The sequence below is a fragment of the Podarcis melisellensis genome (genome assembly GCF_964234715.1).
Source record: "Podarcis melisellensis genome assembly, chromosome: 14".
Taxonomy (NCBI): Eukaryota; Metazoa; Chordata; class Lepidosauria; order Squamata; family Lacertidae; genus Podarcis; species Podarcis melisellensis.
Window position 1 is genome coordinate 11,488,861 of NC_138546.1, and position 8,798 is coordinate 11,497,658.

Genomic DNA, 8,798 nt, shown 5'->3' on the forward strand with positions numbered 1-8,798 from the left:
CTGCGGTGGCTTGTGGGCCAGTTAAACAACCTCCATGGGCCACTTCCGGCCCATGGGCCGCACGTTGCCCACCCCTGCTCTAACCAACTGAGCTATTCATGAAGACCTCAATGATTGGGCAGGAATATAAGGGAACTAACCCATGCCCTAATGCTTAAGAGCCTTGTAAATTACTTAGAAGCAAAACAGAAAAACTTTCTCTATCTCCATGGAAGCCGAACTCAATGGGGATTATGTCTGGCAACACATGTATAGGATTGCACCACCAATCTCATTTTGCTTAATGACACTTTGTCCCGCACATCTCTCTTTGAAGAAGGGTGGGCGGGTGGGAATCCCACATGTGGTTGTTAAATACATGTGACCTTCTGAGAGCTTTAATCTAAGCAAATGCACAACGCACTTTGAAGTTGACCAGCCTGACCATGCGTTCTGCAATCAGAGAGAGGTTGCAAGAGGTCAGATTTAGGCCCATCAGCTTCAAAGCTGATTGTAAACCTCGCTAGATTAAAGCTCTCAAAAAGCTGTATGTCTTTTAAAAAATAATAATACTCATTCCCCCCCTTCGCGAGGTCCACGAAGAGAGGCTTAGAAAGAAAGCTGGGAGCAGCATCAAGATGTCATGCACTGAGAGGCAAAATGAGAAGAGCAGCTATAACTCTTAGCTTGTATAGCAGCTGTAATAGATAGTGTGTGAAGCAACAGGAGCAGCCCATCCTTTCTCTCCAAGCATAGAGAAACAATCCTGATGTGGGCATACAGAGCTCCTGCAAAAGTGTGGAAAAGGATTACCCCCAAAAAATATGTCTCACCAAGTCAGAAGAATATGTTTCCAATCATTGCACATTAAAGGACATCAATAGGAAATATGTGTAAATTATATATGGTGGAGGACAAGGGTAGCTTGTCCTCCTGTGGTCCCCACCATGCTCTCAGCTCTGGCTTCTAGAAGCCGTCAACATGTGACAGCAGCCACACCCTGGAAACGGCTTTGACTGGCCAGCTGTACCAGGTAAGGGTCTCAAACCCTCAGTGAGTAAGGGATGTCCACTCCATGTGAAGGCAGGCTCTGGTAGATTGAGCAGATGAGACCGACAGTGGGTCCAACAGCCAAGAAGGCGTTTTCTGCCTATGCTGTGTATAGGGAAGTGAGGAGCACATGGGGCTTGTCCGCCTGGAAAGGTAGTCCATCTAGGAGGAGGAAAACTCTGGTCCTAAACCTCTGCTGCCTTATGGGACACCTTTGGGAGAAGAAAAGGTTAAGGAGTAAAGCCTACAGAGATATGGAGTGGAGTCCCCAAAGCAGTTGGCTGTTGTCTTGTACTCTTCCTTCGAACAACTCCTCCCCCCCCCCTAATTTTTTTATTAGTTTTCACAATATTATAAACAAACAAACACATAAGACAAACAAACGTAAATCATAGCCTTATTGAAAATTACATTTATTAACTTTGTTAAGTGACTTCCTCGCTTCCCCTTGGTTGAATTTCATTACATGTCCTTTTAACGGTTTTCCAAATCCCAGTTCTTATAAAATTTAACTTAGACATTAACATCCTTAAATCTTCACCTTATGGAATTAAACATTTTAATTCATCACTTAACATAAATAAAATCCTAAGCCAATTAAGTATCTGCAAGCTGTTTTCAGTTAATTTGACTTAACAAATTTAGCTAGATAACCATTAAATTTAATCCACTTTCCTGATACTCCTCCTCCTTCTGGTTGCGGACTCTTCCCGTTAGATCGGCTAGCTCCGAAAAATCCATCATCTTCATCTGCCATTCTTCTATTGTTGGTAATTCTTGGGTTTTCCACTTTTTAGTTAACAAAATACGGGCAGCAGTTGTGGCATACAAAAATAATTTAGCATCTTTCCTGGGCAATTCCAAACCTGTTATTCCAAGAAGAAAGGCCTCTGGTTTCTTTATAAATGTATATTTCAATATTTTTTTCAATTCACTATAAATCTTTCCCCAAAAGTCTTTCAGTCTTTCAGCAACTCCTGCAGCCAGGCTGCTGCCAAACATATTGCTCTGTTTCCCTTTGGAGCACGTCAGTGAGATGATATCACTCTTGTTATCTGGGCAGTCTAGGACCTCCATACACATTGCCCAGGCTTACACCCTAGGGAGGTCACTTCAGTGCTGTTAACAGAGTGGTTTGACTTCACTCCCACACATGCATTCCATTGTCTCTCGAGACAGATGGATGCCAACAACATATGGGTTGCCTCCAACTAATTCCTGCTCAGGAGTAGACCCACTGAGTTCGATAAACCAGCATTAGCCATGCCCATTAATTTCAAGGGGTCTGCTCCGAGTAGGACTAGCTTTGGATACAAATCTCTCTCTCCTCTGTGTGTGTGTTGTAGACACAGACCCACTCACATGGCCTCATGGTGAGTGGAATAAATCATCATCATCATTATTATTATTATTTTAAAAAACCTCACATTGCAAAATGCTCTTTTTATGTTGGATATTGCCCTGGTTCACCCACAAGGCCAAAAAAGAAAGCATTGGAATGCTCAGAAACATCCAGCTACCCACAACTGCTGTTGGTTAGAAGCCTCCATCAGCTATTGATGCTGAGAGCTGCTACTGTTTGCCAGCAAGCCCTGCACCAGTGCTCAAGGAATGCCAGTACCTCCACTGCTGGTCCTCAGTGAGCCATAGGGCTTGAATGTGGAAGAGAATGCTGTGAAAAAATGTGGCTTGGGGTGTCGTCTAGGCAGCTTGCAATAAATGGATCATCTCTAATTTCACTTGTAGTTGCTGTATGGCCATTGTAAGTTGCATGATTATTCAGAGGCAGCAGAGGGAAGGGAGCTCTTAGCTTGCCTCTTGTGGGATTCCAATCTTCAAAGGAGCTGCCTGCCTATCTTTTAATGCACACCTATAGCCTAATAAGTTCCAGTCAGCGAGTGCTGGGGGAAGCATTTCAGAAAACAAAGACAAGGACTAGACATTTAATTTACCTGGGAGGGATAGTTCATCTTCCTTTCTCGAGGCATTTGGAAATGCACAAGACACAATGTCAGCTTCTCAGCTAGTTCCAAAAATCCCTTCTCTGTAGAAACATTAAACGAAAAAACAAAGGAAAAAAGCATCGCTACTTATATTTGAATCAAGCAGCAATTCGGCTGCTAATTGTCTAGTAATTGACACAACGGCTACAATGTTCATTGTGAATGTCAAACCATTAAATATTAGGGCCTTAGGCCAGGATTCAAGCCGTAATTTGCTACTGAGTTAACAGGACAACGAGGAAATGGCAACTGCCAATAGATAGCCCAGACACAAGATAATGACCGAGGTAATCAACTGGGGTGTAAACGTGGTGCAGCTCTATTGATTTCATTGCAGCTCTGCAGATTTATACCAGCAGAAGATCTCATTTTCTATCACGCCGGAAGAAAATTGTCTTAAGAACGAGACTTGTGGTTTGAACAGGGGTGGGGGCTGGGGGGGATTTCTGCAAATCAACAAAGTGTCTTGAGCATTACAAAGTGGTACACTGGATTAAAAGATTAAGAAAATGAAATCGCAGAGGAAGGGAAATGCAGTAAGCTTTTGACAAATTGACTCTTACATGAGTAGGGTATTGATGATTCAGAAGGACATGTCTGAAATGTTTGGCCTTTAAGACCTGTGGTGATTTTTAAGATACAAAGAAGGAGAAAGAGAAGGAGAAGGGGAAAGTATTTGAAGTGGAGAAAGCATGTCATAGAGAGACAGGCAGATGGACAAGCTATTCTTCTGCAGAAAATTACTTTTCGTACATATGAGCCACAACTGTCCTGATAGTTAGAGGTACTCTGTGTTTTCATTTATAAAAATATATGCTACTGACCTCCAGAGTCTCAGACCCTCCAAGTGTCCCTATTTTCCAGTGACAGTCCTGAATTTACAGAAGCCATCCCAGTTTCTAATTTGAACCTGGAATGTCCCGCTTTTCTTTAAGATGTCCCTTATTTTCATAAGAGAAATGTTGGAGGGTATGGAATAGGACATCCCCAGGGCTTTTCTTCAGCCAGAACTCACCCAAACTCAGCCTTGTATATGGAAGTTTTTTAATGTTTAATGCTTTGTTTTGTTTTTATATGTTGGAAGCTGCCCAGAGTGGGCATCACATGGACAAGGTATAGTTGTTGTTGTTGGAATAAGACACCCCTAGACATCACCTTGCCGACAAAGGTCCGTATAGTTAAAGCTATGGTTTTCCCGGTAGTGATGTATGGAGGTGAGAACTGGACCATAAAGAAGGCTGATAGCCGAAGAATTGATGCTTTTGAATTATGGTGCTGGGGGAGACTCTTGAGAGTCCCATGGACTGCAAGAAGATCAAACGTATCCATTCTTAAGGAAATCAGCCCTGAGTGCTCACTGGAAGGACAGATCCTGAAGCTGAGGCTCCAATACTTTGGCCACCTCATGAGAAGAGAAGACTCCCTGGAAAAGACTCTGATGTTGGGAAAGATGGAAGGCACAAGGAGAAGGGGACGACAGATGGTTGGATAGTGTTCTCGAAGCTACCAACATGAGTTTGACCAAACTGCGGGAGGCAGTGGAAGACAGGCGTGCCTGGTGTGCTCTGGTCAATGGGGTCACGAAGAGTCGGACACGACTAAACGACTAAACAACAACAACAACATTTTCATCAGAGAAAGGGTGGAGGGTATGGAGTCCGTATCACTTCACAGTGCAGCTGGAAATGAGTGCACTTCTATGTGATAACTCCTTGATCAAACAGGGTTTTCACCTCAAGAGGAAGTTGAGGTCAGAGCTCTTATCCCTGATATTATTGCTACCCTATAACAAAGAGGGCTTTTTGTGTATGTGAATAAGAGTTAACCAAGAGCTGGGCTACTTGACCTCAAAATGTGGTGCAGTCCCTGTAGGGCTTTGTCATCCAGTTTGAACCAACATGAACTGTCCTCAGAAAGAAAGAGAAGCACAGCACTGTCTTGAGATAAATCACTGTTGAATACAGACATGCATCAGCTCTGTATGAAACCAGAGTGCTAGTTACAGGTAGGTAACCGTGTTGGTCTGCCGTAGTCGAAACAAAATTTAAAAAATCCTTCCAGTAGCACCTTAAAGGTAAAGGTAAAGGGGCCCCTGACCATTAGGTCCAGTCGTGACCGACTCTGGGGTTGCAGTGCTCATCTTGCTTTATTGGCTGAGGGAGCCAGCGTGCAGCTTCTGGGTCATGTGTCCAGCATGACTAAGCTGCTTCTGGCAAACCAGAGCAGCACACGGAAATGCTGTTTACCTTCCTGCTGGAGTGGTACCTATTTATCTACTTGCACTTTGACGTGCTTTCGAACTGCTAGGTTGGTAGGAGCAGGGACCGAGCAACGGGAGCTCACCCCGTTGCGGGGATTCGAACCACCGACCTTCTGATCAGCAAGTCCTAGGCTCTGTGGTTTAACCCACAGCGCCAACTGTGTCCCTTAGCACCCTAGCACCTTAGAGACCAACTAAGTTTGTTATTGGTATGAGCTTCTGTGTGCATGCAAACGTCTTCAGATACTGAAGAAGAATTTTTTTTATTTTGTATGAAACCAGAGGCATGAGTTTTCTCAGCTGCCTCAGGGAAGTTTTTCTTCTTCTTTTTGCTCTTGCCTAAATGGGACTGGGATGTTGAGAAGGCAGTGGCAAACCCACCAAAAGCTGCATGTTGCTCTTTCGGCTCAGTAATTGCCACCACCACCATAATAAAAACATGCAGATGTAGTTGTTGAAAGTGAAACCAGTGTTCCTTTTGAAGACTGGTTGATTGCCAATCCACTCTGGAAATTGTACCTCTGGAAGCGGAATACCAACCAACCAACTCTCAGCACCTAATTTTTTTAAAAAAAATACAGATCCCAGATTTCATGTTGGGGAGTCGTGAATGTTTTAAGTGGTAATATGGTACTTTAAATGTATGGTGTGTATGTGGCCTTAGTTGGAAAAACTAATATATTCTAAACACACTTGGGCATTGTTATTATTTTGAGTCAAGAAATGTATCACAAATCCAAAAGAAATTAGATTCCAATCTGGGTGCTGTATGGATCAGGTTAGTTCACATTTGACTGAACAGAAATCAAATTACCCCAAGCACCCCTTCTTCCCAGCCATCTACCAATGCAGATGCTCAAAGCTAAATTTCACTAATCTCCAAATGGTGTTCTGTAGACGTTGTTATTTCTTTGGCTGAACTCCAACAATTAAAAAGCACTTAAGCAACACTGTTAAGTAGTATGGCAGCAATTGTGCAAACATATTTCGATTACAGCTCCACTAACTGGAGCCAGACAATTAAAAAAGTTTAAAACCTACCGTTAAAAAACAGAAAGCATGTCAATGAAAACTGCCATATTGTCTTTAGAAATATGGAACATTTCCAAAATTCTCATCTGAATTACCTGGTATTGTGCGTAAAGTAGGACTGATGTAGCCTACCCCAATCCTTGGTTCCCATATATAGTTTGACTACAACCCGCATCATATCCAACCAACATAGTCAATGATCACGGATGATGGGAGTTGTAGTCCAACAGCAAAAGTTGAGAAATGCTTGACAATTGAACGAATGCATTAGGAATTTTCTGTGGTTCCATTTTTCATTTCTAAATATTGAACTGAGTATTATGACCACATGCTTTAATGCAGTGCATTGGTTAGAGTGCTGGGCTAAGATTGGAGAGACCCAGGTTTGACTCTCCAGCCAGTTAAGCTCACTAGGTCATTCAATCTTGTTTAGATAAATCTACAGAAATCTGAGAATAAGAAAAGAGAGAGAAAACTATGTATTCAAGGGAAAGGCAAGTTTGTGTGTCTACTCAGTGAGGCAAATTGTTCCGCCCAGGGGTGCCAACTTGAATCGGGGGACCCATGTAAACCCCGCCCCACAAAATTGATCACAAGATGCAGTGCTAACGCACAATTGGAATGGCAATGCCTACCAACTTTGGGGGGTGCCCTGCCTCCTCAAATATTTTATTGATCAGGTAAGGCAAACAGGGCACTGTCTCACCAATCTCAGTCTGCCCACAGCAGGCACTATCTCCTTGCCTTCTTACTTACAACCAGTCAAGGTACTGCCTTATCGATTTCTTCCTCCTTAGTCTCAATGTTACCACTGTAAAACTCAGTAGCGAGAAGAATGGGGGCAAAAGTAAATTGAGTTGGCTCTGCCTGTCATTGGCTCTGGCACCATCTACAGGCAACCCCCCCCCCATTTATGTGGGGACACGGGTGGTGCTGTGGTCTAAACCACTGAGCCTAGGGTTTGCCAGTCAGGAGGTCGGCGGTTTGAATCCCCGCAACATGATGAGCTTCCGTTGCTCGGTCCCAGCTCCTGCCAACCTAGCAGTTCGAAAGCACACCAGTGCAAGTAGATAAATAGGTACAGCTCCAGTGGGAAGGTAAATGGTGTTTCCGTGCGCTGCTCTGGTTTTGCTTAGTCATGCTGGCCACGTGACCCGGAAAAACTGTCTGCAGATAAACGTCAACTCTTTCGGCCAGTAAAGCGAAATGAGCGCTGCAACCCCAGATTCGTTTGCGACTGGGTTTAACTGTCAGGGGTCCTTTACCTTTACCTTTTATGTTCCAAGGCATCAGTGAAATTGTGTATATTTGAAACACCATTGGAAAAGCCTGCAAACACCCTGTTCTGCCCCAGCCCCGTCCTGTTCTTCCCCTTTTTGTGATGTTTCTGTGATGTTCTGGGGTCACTTTCAGGTTTGGCGTGATGTGCATATGCATGGCCATGTATGTATTGAATGCACATAAATAGGGTGTTGCCTATACTGTTTGCTTCCCTGCTTTCTGTCCTCCTAGGACCAATAGACACCAACCTCCAGTGATCCTACTCCAGGAGAGAGTCGGCATTTCAACATCTCCATAATGCCTGACCTTAAAGAGAAATGAATATCATCACTCATTGGTTCCCTAAAAACATTATATATATAATCTTCAAGCAGACACAAATATGAACTTTTCACCAAGTTAACAGGTTGACGTTGTGATTAGAAAGGAGGAAATCAAAAAGCAATTACATACCTAGGTATTATGCTAATACAATTATGGAAACCGCTAGCCCAAAACTGTTGATAAATTAGATAAGTAAAAGAAGCTGACCTGAAAGGATATTTTAAATAATGCCATACCATCCTTGCTATCTAATATAATTGCTCTCCTGTGACCCAACCTACATTAAAAGTAAATTCCTCCTTTAAAAAATTATATGTTCGGCACATGATGATTAAAATAACAATATATTCTCTCTTCTGCTGGCAATGATGTTATGTAAAATATGGGGGGGGGGTGAGAGAAGGAAGGAGAATGAATTAGCCTTTGATGCTAAAAATTTACTGTGCACTGTCATTTTAATGAATTACATTTGAGATGTGTTAAAGTTGGAAATCGTTAGCTAACCTTTTCAATAAAACATTTTCTAAAATCAACACTGAGAAAGGATGCAATTTCTGCAGAGGTAACTAGACCGATTATAATCTAGTTTATTGCACATGCCTTGTTTGACACCTGTCAAAGCATTCCAGCGACGGCCTGTGGTTATGGAAGCAAACTTGGAGAGGAAGGAGAGCAACTGGGAGAATTGCTGTTGCAGCTGAACAGCCAGGAGATCCCACCAGTGCATAACAACAACAACTTATTTATATCCCGCCCACCATCTGGCTAGGGCATAGACCATTTGGCATGTAATGTTTCCCCTGTAGCCCCCAATTCCCAGGACAACTTTTTCCTTTTGTCTAACGGTAGGGCTGGCTCTACCAAGGGAT

The 8,798-nt window shown here is 43.1% G+C and overlaps 1 long non-coding RNA gene across 1 annotated transcript in view; it reads left to right on the forward strand.

Moving 5' to 3' along the window:
• LOC309357309 overlaps window positions 1–8,462 on the forward strand; it is a 31,459-nt gene extending 22,997 nt beyond the window's left edge. Inside the window, exon 3 of the long non-coding RNA XR_014163075.1 lies at window positions 7,837–8,462. This is a non-coding gene — a long non-coding RNA (uncharacterized lncRNA). The remainder of the gene's footprint in view (window positions 1–7,836) is intronic.
• The last annotated feature ends 336 nt before the right edge of the window (window positions 8,463–8,798 follow it).